The sequence below is a fragment of the Cryptotermes secundus genome, unplaced genomic scaffold (assembly GCF_002891405.2).
Source record: "Cryptotermes secundus unplaced genomic scaffold, Csec_1.0 scaffold2380, whole genome shotgun sequence".
Taxonomy (NCBI): domain Eukaryota; kingdom Metazoa; phylum Arthropoda; class Insecta; order Blattodea; family Kalotermitidae; genus Cryptotermes; species Cryptotermes secundus.
In genome coordinates this window covers 312,596-329,862 of record NW_019718033.1, presented here as the reverse complement: position 1 = coordinate 329,862, position 17,267 = coordinate 312,596, and the positions used below count along the sequence as shown (strand labels likewise).

General features: G+C 43.2%; 1 protein-coding gene across 4 annotated transcripts in view; it reads right to left on the bottom strand.

Annotated features, from left to right (window-relative positions):
- Nucleotides 1–17,267, bottom strand: part of LOC111864968 (protein bric-a-brac 1) — a 346,096-nt gene that overhangs the window by 39,987 nt on the left and 288,842 nt on the right. The gene's annotated exons all lie outside the window — the stretch shown is intronic.

Sequence of the window (17,267 nt, the reverse complement as noted above, 5' to 3'; positions counted from 1 at the left end):
GCCTTTAACCACCTCCCTCCCCTCCCAGAAAGATTCGTGGTACTCATTTCTGTTAGAGGCTGAGTCTACCCGAGGGCCATAGTGAGGCTGGAAGCATTAGGTAAACTGAAGAAATCCACCTAGCCGGGACTCGAATCCGCGGCTTTCCGGTTTGTGGCACAGTGCCTCAACCAACTACGTTACCGCGTGTCCCCTTTACGTGATAGAGCGATTATGAAAAACCGCGTAAATCAAAAGCTAACTTTCCATTACGAATAAAGGAAAATCAAAGATTGCGTGCCGTCCTAAAAGCAGTGGAGCTGTAATTTGAAGCACGGACCCTGGACTCAAATTAAAGAACGTGAACATTATTATAAGAACTGCGAATTTGTTCTAAGAAATGGAAATTTAATTTCCTTGTTTACTGAAATAATGACCAATAAAACGCATTGAGAAATAATAAAATATCGCGGAAGATCTAAACAGACGCCTGACGATCGATTTAATATGAATGTCGTAAGCAGCTGAGGAAAGGACACTGCTGAACGCTCACGAGAGTAACTGCATTCTGCGCGATGCAAAGAGAACAGCAGCTGCCGCCCTTGGGACGGGAGGCCGGCGAACAGCATTTCTGTTAATAACATCGTCATTCCACGCAAATGAGAAACCAGACCCATTAATTTTGGACGGTTATTAACTTCCAGCCAGGTATAAAGTAATTCTATACTCCCACACCCCTGGACAAGGGTAAGATAGTACCTGAAAGACGTCCTATCCTTTGTTTCATCAACACATAATGCAAGAGGTGAATACAAGCCACTGCTGGAAGCAAAGCCATCAACTGTTATTTCATCATCTTCCAGAATCCAACATTTAAAAATAAGACAGAACTCTTTAATTCACGAGTTCAGATCTCTCTCAGAGCATGATTTCATGTGCGAGTTCCTAGTGTCAGCACAATTATGTAACACGTGTTTCCGGTAACGGCATCACCCATTCACGAAGCTAACGAACCCCCCCCCCCTCTATACGGCTTTCGGATTGTTACACAGGTTCAGGAAGATGGGTAGAAAGTTTTACTTGTGAGGAGGATCACGGGTTCTCACAGCAGCGGTTACCAAGAGTTCAATTTGCTTCGGCGAACTTACCACAGGCAATGAAAATGTACACACCTTGAAATTAAAATGGTCACAGATAAAGAAAAAGTTCAAATGGCTAGATTCCGCCTTACTTGCCTCAGTCCACAGAAGTGTTCATAACTCGCTTTTGGGTGCTGCAAAACCTTCTATTATAATAACTGGCACAGGGGAGGGACGGACGGTTTCTCTAAGAGGTTCGAAAGATTTCACTTTGGCCAGGGAATGATTGTTTTCTGCTAAAATTATCAATATGAGGCCCGTGCTTGTTCCCACATATCGTTCGCAAGTACCTTAACCACCTCCAGGTTATACATAAGACATGTCATTAAAACAATGACCCCCTTTGCTCTCAATTTATTTGGTGTCCGAGGTCTTTTCAACGGTTAACAACTCATTCGTGGGGCTTCAACAAGAGTAAAAATAAAATTAATTACTTCCTTCTGGGAAATGACATCGTGCAGTTCGATATCTTGGATAAGAGGTTTATTGGGCGTAAAATTTGAAGAGAATTTTGGGTCCTTATCGGCTTTCAGTAAGGCTATTTCTTCTGCGTCTTTCCAAAAAGCTGAAAATGTGACAGCAGAAGGCAATGGCTGTAAAAATAAAATGCATCAATGTTATTTTTTTGGCTGTGCCACAGCTCAGGCGGTTAATCGCTGGCTTTCCACAGTGGAGGTCTGCGTTCAATTCCAGGTCCGGTCATGTGGGTTCTGTGGTAGACAAAGTAGCAGTGAGACAGGCTTTCTCCGAGTACTCCGGTGTCCCCTCACAGTTCTCATTCCATCAACTGCTCCATACTCATCATCAACCGTGGATGGTACAAAAGGCTCAATAGACGGCGACGAACCAAGTGGACTCAGTCTCACCCCACCACACGAATAACCAAAACAGTCTCTTGAAATGTGCCCGAGGTATCAGCCCTTGTCAACTTTTATTGTTTTATTATTTTTTGTCAAAGAGTCCTATTCTTTCGGGGGGGGGGGTACTACCTACATCTTCATCAGCTTCCATTCACCACCGTTCATGATTTCCGTCACACAGGGAGTAGGTACAAACGGTGAGAGGGAAGGACGGACAGGAAACGGACTGCGTGAGAGCCGATATGGGACGGTGGCTCTTACTGGGCGCCAACGAGATGGAAGGGAGATGATGCATCAGATTCCCTAGACGCCTTGGTACTCATCACACTACACGACAGTACATCCCACAGGACAACTATCTTCACGGCCACCGCCGTGAGGATCTCAGATACATATTACAGGTTACCAAAACAATATGACAAGGTGTTTGTCAGCTTGGCCTGCCTACTGCAATGCCAGGAGCAAGGGACTTAAGGCATACACCTCTCATGCGAGAGTATCTGTACTGTTTGCCGTAGATCGATACAGCAGTCTCTGCTACCTTCGACCATACAAAACAATAAATAAAATCGAAATCAAATTTTAGAAAATTTCAAACGCACTATCATGAACGTAACAATGGTAACAATGCAGGAAGTTTTGTAATGCTGAACACCATTGGCTAGCCTACTGGAAAGTCAAGAACCACAGAAACTATTTCTCAAATCTGTGATTTACAGTCTACTTTTCCTTCCTTTCATACGGAACCGCACAATTATGACAGGATACCATATCTATGTGTTTGTCTCCTGTTAACTTTTGAGGTGACAGATCTTCATGAAACTTGGTGCAATGAGGATCGTTCGAAATTCTAAGGCGGGAACGAGATCGGCTCCACTTAATGCGAAGTCTTCAAATGTGCTGTAGGTCTAAAGGGTATTCCGTCAAATATACAATTTCTGTTATGGAAATTCTTTTGTAGATTGTAAACAACGAGGCAGTATCGTGAAATGTATACTTAACTTCAGGGTTCATGGCAGTAACTACTGAACCGTTAGAGAATTTGAAATGCGGCACACATGCATATGCCTGAAGTTCTACATTAAACGCTTTTATATGCTAAACATTATAAATTAGACAGTGGAAATAAATTTTGACTTTATGTATGCTCCTAACGTAGCAGAACACTATGAAATTAAGAGAGACCTAGTAATATCTCAGATCATATTTAAATACTTGAGAAAAGTTCGCTTGAAACCCACACACTAGTGTTTTAGACGGAAAGCACAAGGTAAACAGTATAAGCGGTCCTATTAGAAACTAATTCGCAGTTCCTAGTAACTTTCACATACAGGCAGAAGAGTAGGGTATGAAGTATACAGGTATTTCCGAAACTGATCCCTTTATTCCCATGACCTGTTCTGCTCAGTCGGCACAGCCACGGACTATAAACTTGGCAACCGTGGTTCGATACCCTGCAGAGACAAGCGATTTTTCTCCACTCCACAGCGTCCAGAACGGGCCTGAGGCTCACCCAACCTTCTATACATTGGGTATGGTGCGCTCTTTCCCTTGCGGGTATAGCGACCGGGGCATGAAGCTGGCCACTCACCTCCAGCCACTGCCGAGGTCAAGAGTGATACTCGTACCTCAATTCCCGCATACATCTTGATTGAATAATGCTTAATTAATTAAGCTCATCGCCAACTTCAGCGTTACCTTACCCGTTTTGTCAGTGTCATAACCAAGACAGATACAAACTCCGTGGTTTTAGTTCGCAAGCGAACTATACCGACCGAGCGACCGTCGCTTGTCGGAGAAGTTTAGTGCCAACTTTTGCGGTTATAGGGTGTCGCGTGGTCAGCGCAACGAATCCCCACGGCCGTTAATTTTGGCTTTCTAGACCGGAGCCGCTATTTCCTTGAAATAACTACTCAATTATCTTCACGAGGCTGAGTGGACCCCGTTTCAGACCCACTACTTCTCAGAAAATCTGGCAGCGCCCGGAATCGAACCCGGACCTCTAGATCTGTAGCCAAAAACTAGACCACAGAGCCGGTCCCGAGAGAGACACGCAGTCGGAAAGTTTAGGACACGCTGGTACGGGCTACGGTGAAGCACACAATGTCTTACACTTCAAAACTATATCCAGTACAGGTACTGTGCATGCAAAATTCCACACACAAAAAAGAAGTAAAATAAAGAAAAGGATTATGAAGAGTTCATTTATGTTGCAACCGCAGCCTGAATGTAGAGAACTCTTGTATTCAACATTTCATTTCCATTTATTCAACAACCAGAACATTATAGACAAGTAATCTCTCGTCATTATTTTCCCGTAATATCATGTTCCATTGTGAGTAAATTGCTCAAGTCGAAACACAATAAGCAAGTTCCGGTTTTGTTTGGNGGGGGGAGAAGCACAGGATTTCCGTTCGAATAAATTTCATATATTATTATACGATAATATTATAAAGCATTCGTGAAGAGAATAGGAAATGAAAGGTCAGAGGTAGGGAAATATACACATTCTTCTTGGTGAAGTGAATTAAAGAAACTAAACTTGTGGTCTTGCACCAAGTAGAACAACACAATACGCTGCGCTGACATCAATATCTTGCAGGCTTACTGCTCGATTCACTGTTTCTCGGCGACATTCATCAATGTTCTGTGTTCTCATTAAGTAACATCAACATTTGTCATGTTCTATTGAAAGGGCGACTTTTCTTGAAGACATTCCGTAAAATGAATAGGCATTCTGCAAAGAAACAGTCTCGTAATTTGGAAAAACACGGAATACGAACTTACAAGTATGTCCTTCAAAGTAACTGCAATTAAGCATAACATCGCAGCCCTACAATTACGAGTCTCTCGCTGTTCTCTATGTTTTACTTGTTATTTTTATTAAGTGTTGGCGTCCATCCTGGTCATCAGTTCCTCTCGGTCGGTTTCTGCTTTGGTCATCACTTGTTGCATGTGTTCTCGCTCGGCTTCTGTTTTTTCTTGGTTGGCTTTCATCACTCCTTCTCGAAGAGCTTCCCTATTGGCGTCTATTTTGGCTTCCATCATTGCCAGCAAATTTTCTTGGTTGGCTTCTGTATTTGCGTCCATTCTGGCCAGCAGCACTTCCATCTCCATAATGCGTGATATGGTACACGATGCGATCGTAAATCCAGCAATTCGTCCTAATCGATCAATTCCGACCAGTTCTGACATCAAATTGTCACGTGTAAGGGGTAGCGTGACTAATAATCTGTTAATTCCACAGAATTTTCTGTTTATAATTTAAAATCTTCTTGTTATTCGATTTCTCTAACGAGCAGCTCATATCAGAGATTTATATATTCAAGAGCATTGCATAGTGACAGCGTCGTTAAATATGTAAAGGTAAAGCTATCCATGTAACGGGCCAGTAATCATAAAATTCTCCCCAGTTTTACCTTTTGGCGATCATGTGCTTAATGTACTTCTTCAACAGATTACTTGAACTTTCCTTTGCACTCAAATGACAACCGTTTCTTTCCTAATCCTTTCAGTTATCATCCTTCCAAGGGCGCAAACGGTAGCGTAGTTGGTTGAGACACCGTGCTACAAGCCGGAAGGTCGGGGGTTCAGTTCCCGATGTGGTCATTGGATTTTTCAATTGACCTAATCCTTCCAGCCGCACTATAGTCCTGGGATCGACTCAACCTCTAACACAAATGAGTAATTTGTTATATTTACATGAAATTGTCAAAGAATTTTCGGAAAAATCGTCAAGAAATAGGTTGATTTCGTTCATAATATTTTTAAATGCCTTAAATTAACTTATTTTTAGTTTTTAATTTTCATTTAAGAACTAAGTACATTGGAATAATTATTAGTCACGCTACCCCTTACACGTGACAATTTGATGTCAGAACTGGTCGGAATTGATCGATCAATAATTATTGATTCTATATTTGGTGATTAGGTTTGTTTGACGTCACTATCAAAATCTCACTCGGTTATAACAGGTCACATACTGAACTCCTTAAGGATGACGAATCTCTCCCTGCGTAGCTCTGTTTCGTTCTGGACATCGACCATAAAACGCATCTACAAACTCTACAGGTCCATAAGACATATTTTACGTGTTAGTAACTACAAACACAGTGACGATTTGAAACACTGAGGCTATGTGTGACAAGTTTAACTCTGTGTGAACCTTCGAGGCTTACCAGTGAAAACTATGCACAGAAAGAATCACTAAACGTTGTCTGTAATATTGAAGCGAGGGCGTTATACCTTAAGCAGGCAGCCTTACGGAACAAATGTTCTGTACGTTCCATGAGACCTCGCATAAGGCGATTTTCGTTCCCACCGTAGACTGAGAGCAGAATCTATACACTTTCTAATATCGATGTAACAATCTATATCAGAAGCTGAGGGCGACGAACACTCAAAGTGTTTTCAAGCTACGATAAACTGTACGTTATAATTAAGTATTACTTTCTTCTTACTGCCAGCCTCTCTACATAAAGTGAAGCATTTGACAGAAACACGAGCCATAATTTTTTCCCAGAACTTTTGGTTTGGGTTTTGCTGTCAATCGTGCGGCTCGGAAGGCGCAGAACATGAAAGAAAGCAATAGGCACACGCAAACGCTAGCCGCGATGGGCACAGCAGCGAAGCGCAGATCTCACTGTACCACGGATTACAGCCCGCTACATGGCATTCATGTTCACGTTTTTATCGCGGCTAATCGACCTAATCATGATCATTAGATCCCCACTTCGGGAGTCGCCACATGATTTGTCCCACTATGCAAGTTAACAGGCCTTCAAGGCCGGAATTAAGCCTGCCGTATGTGTCAACACAGGCCAACACAGAAGCTGTCACACTGCTCAGGACACTCTACCAGTTCATGTGCGTTCAGATGCCCAATGTTCCAATCAGCAACTCGACAACGGATGCTTCTGCTTAAGACAAAACTTTCTTTATTTCGTGTCTGTTTCTTTGCTTACTTCAGTTCATTTATTTACTGAACTGTGATTCTTTATTTAGTACTTTAGAGCTTTTCTCTTTCTCATTACCTCTTTTTGGCACTTCTTTCGTTTTATGACTTTACTTATTCACCTACTTCTATTTCCCTCCTTCTATAATTAGTGGAATGTCTAAAATGACTGAATAAAAGAAGGATGAAAGTGTAGTTTGCAGTGCATCGCACTTGACGTCAACTTCGGGAACTCTGTTGATGCTGGTCACCTATTACAGAACATGTCAGTGTCTGTATATTTACCATAATTCTGTGAATGCTTCACTGCTATCAGAGTACTCGTATACACACTACAATGCAATGCTTTTTTCGTAACAATGTACTATGAGCTGGGATAAGCCAGACAGTGTAGCGACTACACCAGCGGTTCTCAACCTCTGCGAGACCGCGGCCCGGAATAATTGATGCCAGGGCCCGTAGTCACTACACTACGGGTTGGACGGTCGAGGTATCGAGGTTCGATTCCCAGTCTGGTTCTGCGGCACACCCAGTCGCCAATCTAGTGGACATCGGGGTTCCAAAGTGCTGGGGGGGTAAAGCGGCCGGTGCGTGAAGCTGACGACTAATCTCCGAAACGTCAAATTAGACATAAAACGAATGTACTGAAAAAACAACTTTTCCTTACCTTCTTCCCTTCTTGTTAATGTCTTATTTGGTAAGATTTGAGGTTTTCATGGAGGTGACTAAGAAGAATGCCGTCTTCTGGGATGTGGCGCCGTGTAGATCTTGTTTGAACCGACATTCCTCTGAAACGTCGATTTACACAATATCCGTACGGCGACACATCCCAGAAAACGGCATTGTTCGTAGTTTTACTTCGTCTAGTTATTACTTTCAAAGAAATGACCGTATATTCACAACCACAACTTATCGAGAACATACAGAATTGGAGAGACCGCAAAAATAGTGCTCTACAATTCAGTAATTTAAGTGTCCATGCTTTGATCCGCTCTTCTTCGTAGTCGGATTCAACATCTCGAAACGCGCAATAAGCTGAAAGCTGAAATCATACTTGTGGACCACTCCAGCCATCTAATACACTTCAGTTTCATCCGGCTGAGTCAGGGCCCAAACGAAACAAAATACCACATGTTGCGGTCAGAGCCTTTAAAAAGTCCATTTTCATGAATATTCAATTACACTTATAAAAGAAATTTTCTGTCCACTTAAGACAGCTGTTTGGCCAATAACAAGAAGACCTATGGTGCAGGAAACTGATTTCACAACAAATTTCCTACGGAAACTGTTGAGGCATATAATTTAATTTTTTTTTCATGACTGTGTTTCGACTGTTTCCTCGCTAAGTTTCTTTCGTTGCTCGTTTGTTATCGATGTTATAAACCAAGAGACGCGATAACTCAACGATATACAAACACTCGGAGGAAGCAGACGACTGGTAAGAGCGGTTACACGGTACTACACGGTACTATACTGGACAGCTGTGTTAAGGGCGTAAATTCTGCTCCCGCCTCCACAAGGATACTATTACAATCATGGATTTCACTGCTGTCGCACATTAAGTATGACGGTGACGGCTGGGCTCGAACTCGGGACCTTATTAATATCCCGTTTGTATGCCATGATTATGAATGATTATCAGCTCCTCAAGAACTCTCCTACCCAAATGTAATTAGTTAACGCTTCTTGGAACGCCTCTGTGGTCTAGTGGTCAGAGTTTCTGGCTATAGATCCTAACTCCCGGGTTCGATTCCCGGCGCTACCAGATTTTGTGAGAAGTAGTGGGTCTGGAACGGGGTTCCCTCAGCCTCGTGAGGATAACTGAGGAGCTACTTGAATGGAAAAGTAGCAGCCCCGGTGTAGAAAACCGAGATTAACGGCTGTGGGAATTCGTTGCGCTGACCGCGCGACAGCCTCTATCCGCAAAAGTTGGCATTAACTTTGTCGACAAGCGGCGATCATTCGGTCGGTATAGTTCGCTTGCGGACTAAAAGCCACTGAGTTTTCTTAACGCTTCTTCACTTTTACTTCACGGTCTTTTCTATATTCCAGAGTCTACACGATCGAATGAGCACACAATTAAGAATGACAGTTTTTAAAAGGGCAGAAAAATGTGTTCATCCTCTACTTTAAGGGACCACCACTATTATCTGTCAACGAAGTCAGGGTAAATTCACAAAAACCCTTAGGGCATTTGGGTAAAAAAATGAAGGGCTTTTCGAATACGAAATCACTCGACGGCGACGTTCTGGTTGATGAAGCAGACAGGTATTTCTATATAACATTCCTGCTAGTCAGGTGTGAGACGTCTATGTCCATGTCACGTTGATTACGCTGTGGTAAATACCTCAAGCCGAGCAGTCTAAGGCAGGTACTGTCTTCGCTTGCTTGGAAACTGGGATCGTGGGTTCGAATCCCACTCAGGGTATGGATGTTTAGTTTGTGTGTGCGTTTTTCTGTGTTTGTGTACAGGTACAGGCCTTGCGACGAGATGATCACCCGCCCAAGCAGTCCTACCGAAGGTGTAAGATCTAGAAAAACCGAAGTGAACGGAGAAGTTCATGGAGATAGGCCTATTCCCACTGGGGCTGAAGTGTCAAGGGGGGAAAAAAACCCTCAAGTGCGAGGTCTTTTGTAGCATTCCGCCCGGCAGTGTGTCTTAAGTCCTGAAGTTCCTTAGGACTGATTTTGGTACACAATAATCCTCATTTAATGTAAGTTCAAATTTAAGTCTATAATTTTGTCAAACACAGCCCATCTTACAGAAATAAACGAGTATATCCCATTAAGATGTAGTACAGCTTTCATCAGAAGTTACCGTTGGCGATGATATCGCGTTACGAAATACGTGGAAAAGCAATATACCTGCGCATTAGGCATTTATCTCGAGCGCAAACTGCTGTGCAATATGGGAGCTGTATCGGTAACAAATGGCTACACATACCAATGGCATAAGCAAAACAGCAAAGAACTCATTGGCGTCCATCTTTTCAGTTTTAAATTGTTTCGTGTCTTGCCCAAAACAAGTGCCATATGATGGTAACGTTAGAGAAATAGGGATGAAGACACAAGCAGCTGGGTTTTGATGGTGGTTAACGCGGGAAGTGAAAAAGACAGGTTACGTGGGAGGGCGGGGGTGCGTGTGACGCATGGCGCAGTCCGCCGGAATTTTACGAGTTGTGAGGCAGCCGACAGATGAGCCCCCGCACATCACCGCATTCACAACTGTTGCTTCACAACGTGTGACGTACCATCAGCGACACATACGGGCATTAGCCGATGTTTAAAAATTTGAATTCTATTTCTTATCACAAAACGCGAGTATTTTGGATCTGTGGAAAAACTTTCAGTTTGAGGAAATACGATACAATACACTCAAGCGCAGTGTTGATGTTTCATTAGAATATTCGGGAGCAACGTGGCACCTTATACATGTCGTTACACTGAAAATATAGGCTGATCCGTTTAAAAACGTAGAATACTCTACTTACTCTCTCAGTGCAGAATCTCTGAAGCATATCAATCAATATATTTGCAGCTGTTCCATACACCAAACAGACTGTTGGGTGAATTCAGTATGATGGAGGTACATGTCATGAGCCAGGACAACCCAGGGTTTTTTTTTTCTGGGAACGGTATCATTCCGAAGGGACTGTGACCACCCAGATCGCTACATCTCACATCTTTCGATTTTTTGCGGTGTCCTTAATAAAACGGGTGTAGCAATACAGGCCAAAAAGCATACAAATGAAAACCCACACTGAAAATGTCAACGCTATCATGGCCGAAACTCCTAGTCTCTCAAAACGCGGTCAAGAAGACTGATGCGTTATAGTACACAGCGTATGTAGTGCAAACACCGATGGATTCTATTGGCTTACAAGGTATATTTACGCTTAATACATTACAGAACAATTGTAACTGAAAACCGGACCTGGGGATGACACACATGCCGAAACAAGTCGTCCCAGACACCGAACTCCACCTGCTGGAACAATGTGCTGACAGGAACATAGGGTTTTCTAAAAGGAATGCCACTATTTGAAATCACTGTAATTACAGTATGTTAATTATTACCCGAAAACGAATATATTTCAAAACATAGAAAATCTAAGTAAGTTTCATCTACCATCTGCATTCAAACGTGTATTTTACTGCCGCTAGGCACCGCTGCAAACGAAAATGGCGACTCCACAACAAAAGGCGTTCATTCGCGAAGTCACAATCGGTGATCATTGTACAATACGAGTTTCGCAAACAATTTCAAAGTGACCCACCACGTAAAACATCCTTCGGTGGTATTGACACCTCCAGGAGAAAGGGTGCAGTTGCAAGGGGAAAAGTGCAGGGTGGCCCAGAATGTCAGAGGAAAATGTGAATCGAATCAGAGAACCTTACACACGGAGCATGTTTTTGCACGTTCCATCGACTTGTCTTTATCTAAAAACTGTCTTGTTTATTTCTAAAACACAACGTTTCGGAGACTGATTTCTGTCTCCGTCTTCAGTTAAAACCTACTGAGTTGGGCCCAATCGATAGAGAACGGTGTTCAGATGAAGAAAGGACAATGGATAATATTCGAGCATGAACGTGATTCACCAAAAATAAATGCCTTTTGTGCCATACTCTTCACAAAACTATACGGGCCATTCTTTGCAGAAACAACAGTCTCTTGCTTCTCGTGCCTGGGCATGCTGGGAAACTGAAATATATTAAATCGTTTTCAGTTAACAACACAATTACAGCAATTTAAAATGGTCGCACTCTATTTGGAACACTCTGTATAATAATTATAATATATTAATGCATGGGGGTACGCGGTAGCGTAGTTGGTTGNCTTTAAAGAACCCATATCTACAAATGTAATGGGTACAGCTGTCCCCGTGCTAAATTAATTAAGCATCACGCCATGAAGACGAAAGGAGGATTACATGTGTAGTTCCGCCATTCCTGATCTCGGCACTAGATGCAGGTGAGTGGTTAGCTTCACGCCCCTGCAGCTTTACCTCGAGGAAATATTTGCTGGTCGAGGTAGCGCAGTCTGTATAGCGACTGGCTACCGGCTGGACGACCGAGAGGTCGGAGTTCGGGTCCCGGTAGGGTAAAGAATTTTCACTTCTCCATGTAGTCCAGACTGGATCTGGGGCCCACCTAATCTCCTATCCAGTGGGTACCGGGGGTTCATTCCCGGGAGGTAAATCGGCCGGGGCGTGAAGCTGACAACTCACCTCCAACTAGTGCCGAGGTCAAGAAAATGTGGATCTATACATCCACTCCACCATACGTCTTCAAGGCGTAGTGCTTAATTAGTTAAGCACACGGAAAACTTTATATTCGAATAAAGGTATGAACACACGACACTCAATCACGCAACTTGGTAACTTGCCTCTGAAGGAGCGCTCTCCTCCCCTCTGTAACTCCACTAATAAACAATGAAGAGGAAACTACGAAAGAATGTCTGCCAGTCTCACGCAGTTCGTAGCGAAATGGGGCAAATTCCACCAAACGAAATCACATCGATGTGAAGACAATTCGATAACACGATTCTATTTCAGCTACATAGCTTATGAAGTTAAGGAGTGGCCGAGTAGCTGCTAGGCTCAAGAGAACAGGGCAGTGTCCTGGAAGATCTTAACAATGGAACCACATAGCAGAACTATGTCTCTATGTAGGTCTACATTATTGAAACGCGTGGGAAAATACTCTATCATTACGTATGTACAACACAAGTACTCCTCTGTGAAATATACGTGCAAAGAAAATGTCAAATTTATTTCTCAAAAACTGCACTCTCTTGATGTATACCAACCCCTTTCCTTTCGGTGGCGGCGAGGGCTTTTCGTGACTTGATTATGTATGTAGATACTTTTGTTTAAGGAGAGAACGCCTGAATCAATTATTGAAGGCAATGGAAATGGCAGTTCTGAATGCACGAATATTACATGTGACTTAATACAGTTTGATAACTTTGGATTGTACACGCGACGAAGGGAGAAGGGACAGAAAAGAGACATGAAGAGCGAAGGGACGCGGAAGAACGTATCTGCAGAAAGAGGTTTTGTTAGACTGCATTAAAATGACATGGACACGATAAGTTCTAATGTCAACTGTGGCCGTTCGCTGAACATGAGATCTTCAATCTGGTAACCATTACGGTCTGCGGGTTAGTGCTGCACGCAGTCACACACCGCGCATGGAGATACAGACAGCTACAGTAACAGGAAACGGACGTTCCAAGAGAATTGTCGGATTTATAAGTGATCATACGCATCATCCCCATTCAAAGTAGGCTACGGAAAATCCTACGTTACCTAGAAACTGACGTCGACCGCACGGAGAAATACTGCGGGCATAAAGAACAAGAATCCCATACACTGTGTGACATGTTTAACAAAACTGCTCCACTGAAGATTGTATTAAAATACCAAAGATCACTGATCCGTGGCAGATGGGTGCTAAAACGTGAGAACTTTCTGGAAGAATCTCAATGCGGTAAGTGTATATGAAAGGGGAACTTTATTACTGGGGTGAAAGCTACAACGGAAAGGGGACAGTGTCTTCTTGACGATATCAATACTGCGAGGCTATCGACTGTAATACGTAGGCCTCCTGAAGTTCATAGCAGATTGATCAGCGTATCTGGGACAACCAAAGAATCAGCATTGCATTTTAAATGGGCATGTCAAGGGAAGAAACCAAAATAATCTAATCATTCGACCACGTGCATGATAGAAGGGCGGCTACTTACAGAACCACGGCATTTCCAATATCCCTGTGATTATTTTGTCATGATTATAATAAAACTGACTTTCTTTTTTCGTTAACCTTTGTGGATGTTCCAACACTTTACAGATAACACCTGGGAAGGAATGAATATAGGCCTACCTAACTCATGGAGAGAACCAAACTCAACCACACTTTGCGCAATAGGAAAAAAAAAAGGTAAAGCTATCCCTGTAACAGGCCGTCGAGGCTCCCACATTTTCTAGACAATCGGCTCACAGATGGGAGTAAGGTTGTCGGCCTTACGCTCCGACCACCCTTTACCCCCAGGAATAATCCTGGTACTCATTTCTGTTAGAGCCTGGTTCGACCCCAGGGCCATAGTGCGACTGGAAGGATTAGGTAAATTGGAAAATCCAATGACATCGGGAACCGAAGCCGCGACCTTCCGGATTGTAGCACAGTGCCTCAACCAATTGCGCTACCGCGCGCTCCTCACTTTGCTCAATAAGTATTCAATTTCTGTACTTCAACAATAAAAAGGAAATAAAGGAACCCCTTCTCACCAAGTACAGAAAGAACAAACGCATCTGATGGTTTTTATTACCTTGGGTTTACTTTGTGACGCGCTCGAAGCTGAAACTGCGTCCAATGATGAAGAAGATGAAGAGCAATGGACTAGAAAAGATGCCAAAATAAACGGCCCTAGCCTAATTTCAGGTACTATGCCGGTATCTGCTTGGATTGACTGACAAAAAGTACGAAACACCTCAGTCAGAATAGCAGAGTAGAGATTTAAATCCGTGGCCTACCGAATAGGTAGCCAGGCCGTGTCACTCAAAGAGGCTGTGAGGAATAGCATGAGTCCCGAGTCGTGTGACGGAAAAACGTGGTCACAACTCCCGCGGGACCCGGAACCAAAGATGACGGTACTGGCTAAACCAGCAACAATTACTCGATGGACCCACCAACGAGGACGCTCTTTTCTCATCCGACAGATCTGAAACAGAAATTCGGTTTCAGGATGAATGTTCTGAAATGTTCAGCACGTTGCTGGCCAACACAGGGGCCAAAGAAATGGATCGATTAATGGAAGAGCTGCTAGGAATGATTTCTGTCTTCTCCGACAGATGGCAGAGGGCTGCTTCTGTGGAGTACGTGGGCTACAATTGGTGATTCACTGCTGACTGTTCAAATGACTATACGCAACACCGTCGGTTGATTCACTTTCAGTTGAGGAAGATACAAACTAAACCCTTGTGCTTATCAGACATCAACTCGTGCGGTGAGCACTTTTCGTGTGGCAGACCTGTGACTTATGTAACTTAATTGATATTAAAATCAATATTAACATTTTAGTAGAAATATTTTTTGTAAAGACAATTTCCAACAGACCAGAAGACAAGAAGTCTCACGCAGACATAAATTAGCAGGCTGCAGGAAATTCAATGTTTTGCTATTTCTAACATAATCTCTCTTTTTACATATTGAAAAGCTGTTTGATACTTGTCAAAAATGGCATTCTCTTGCTTTCTAAAACTGTAAGATATGTGACTTTAGGTAATTATATTGAAATTATTCCTAAATAATAAATAGAATTAAATTTCCTTGTATCAAAATCTAATGCATATTTCTATTTTGAAGTGCGGCCCTGGACTATTATTTATAGGGATGAGGTGGCCCTCTGTACAAGTTGAGTTTGACATGCCTGATGTAAAGTCTCTCTGCTTGTGATTTTACTTCTTTTTGCGTTCTCTGCAGTGCAAAAAAGAATGCCTCATGTGGAGGCCATATTTCAATTGTTGGAACAGTTTCTTTTAATTGGCACCAATATCTGCAGAGCAATTCCGATCAGCCATCCGCCACTGAGCCACAACATAAAGTCGGAAAGCGGAATTTTTCATTATTATGCCTATTCATGCACCGTTATCGTATTTTGGTGAAACCTGATGTGAGGAAGGGGCACGCGGTAGCGTAGTTGGTTCAAGCTGGAAGGTCGCGGGTTCGATTCGCGAAGAGGTCACTGGATTTTGCAATTTAACTAATTCTTACAGCCGCACTACGGCCATGGGGTCTACTCAGCCTCTAAGAGAAATGAGTACCACGAATCTTCATGGGGTTAAAGGGCGGCCGGCGCGTTAGGCTGACTTCACCGTCATCGATTGTCTAGAAGATGTGAGAACCTCGACGTCTCACAACCCTATGGGCCTTCACGGCCTGTTTGAGGGACATCTGGTAAGCCTTCCCATAAAGTCTGTCTGTCATGAATGGACCTTCCCACGCCTACCACAAACAGCCTCACAGACTTTGCTGCACCTCGCTATATGAATCATTGTGCTGCTGACACGCCTACATGGAATTTGCGCTGTTCATCTAGCACTTTCTGTTTCGCTGACATGCCGTTTACAAACCGGACAGAAGGAAACAAGACAGGCTTTAAGAATTAGGTGTTCTACACTACACGGTGCACTTTACAATCACGTCAAATAAAACTGAGGGATTGTACTGCTCTTGTGTGAAGATACGAAACATTCCTTCAGAACCACGTGAAGAGAGTTCAGTAAACTGTACGCACTCTTCTCACACACAGCATCTGCATAAAGGTGCAGTTTCCACGTGTCTTCTTTGCAGCTTCACATTCTGAATGGCCTTACCTGCTCCGAAAAGCTTTAGTGAAGGCGTTGCTAACATTACGTATGCGGCCTAAAACTTTGCTTACTGTCGTTTCCAATGTTATTACGGGCTACTGGACGGCCCCACCTCAAAAGTTAACGAGGCAGCCATGTTTTTATTGCCAACTGCTTACCTCTTCATACACATGGGAGGACCCAACACACTGTCAAGGTCAAGAATACGCAGATTTATCTATCCACTCCCCCATACATCTCCACGGCGCAGTGCTTAATTAGTTAAGCACAGGGACAACTTTACCATCCCACCCACCCATCTGACTCTACAGCCCTTGTAGACTTTGACCGCTTTTTCAGTTTCTTAATGCTATACACAGTCGGTAAGACTCCTTTGAAGGGGGACGAGGCCGTCGCAAGGTCGCTACCTGAACACAAACACAGATTAAACGCACACATACATCCATGCCTTGAGTGGGTTTCGAACCCATGATCCCAGTGTTCGAGCCGAAGAAGAGTTCATGTCTTAGACCGCGCGGCCATTGTGATCGACTACTCTACCGTCACCTTACGAAGATGACTGAGAAATTACATAAGTGGGTAATCCTACTTTAGCGGACAGCCACTACCAGATCTGCTTTAAACATACAGAGCAAAATGTAGCACGGCAGCAGGGGTTTCAACAGAACATGAGAAAGGAATCCAGCCCTTGGAGTGGCTTTCAGACAACTACTATTAACTTGATGTATCTATTCTTTAGTACTGCAAAGAATGGCAAATGGATTAATTTCTGGCGTAGGAGACGGCAACGAACATTACGAAGTGTCAGTCAGGGCAGTCAACCAACACACAGAATCTTATAACAGGCAAAGTACGGTACTTCAACAATTCGCAAGCGATGAAAAATTAACACGGGGTTTTACATATTAATAAGGGCCGTCGTCCACAGAAGATTCATTAAGCCTCCTTCGGATGTTACAGAAGA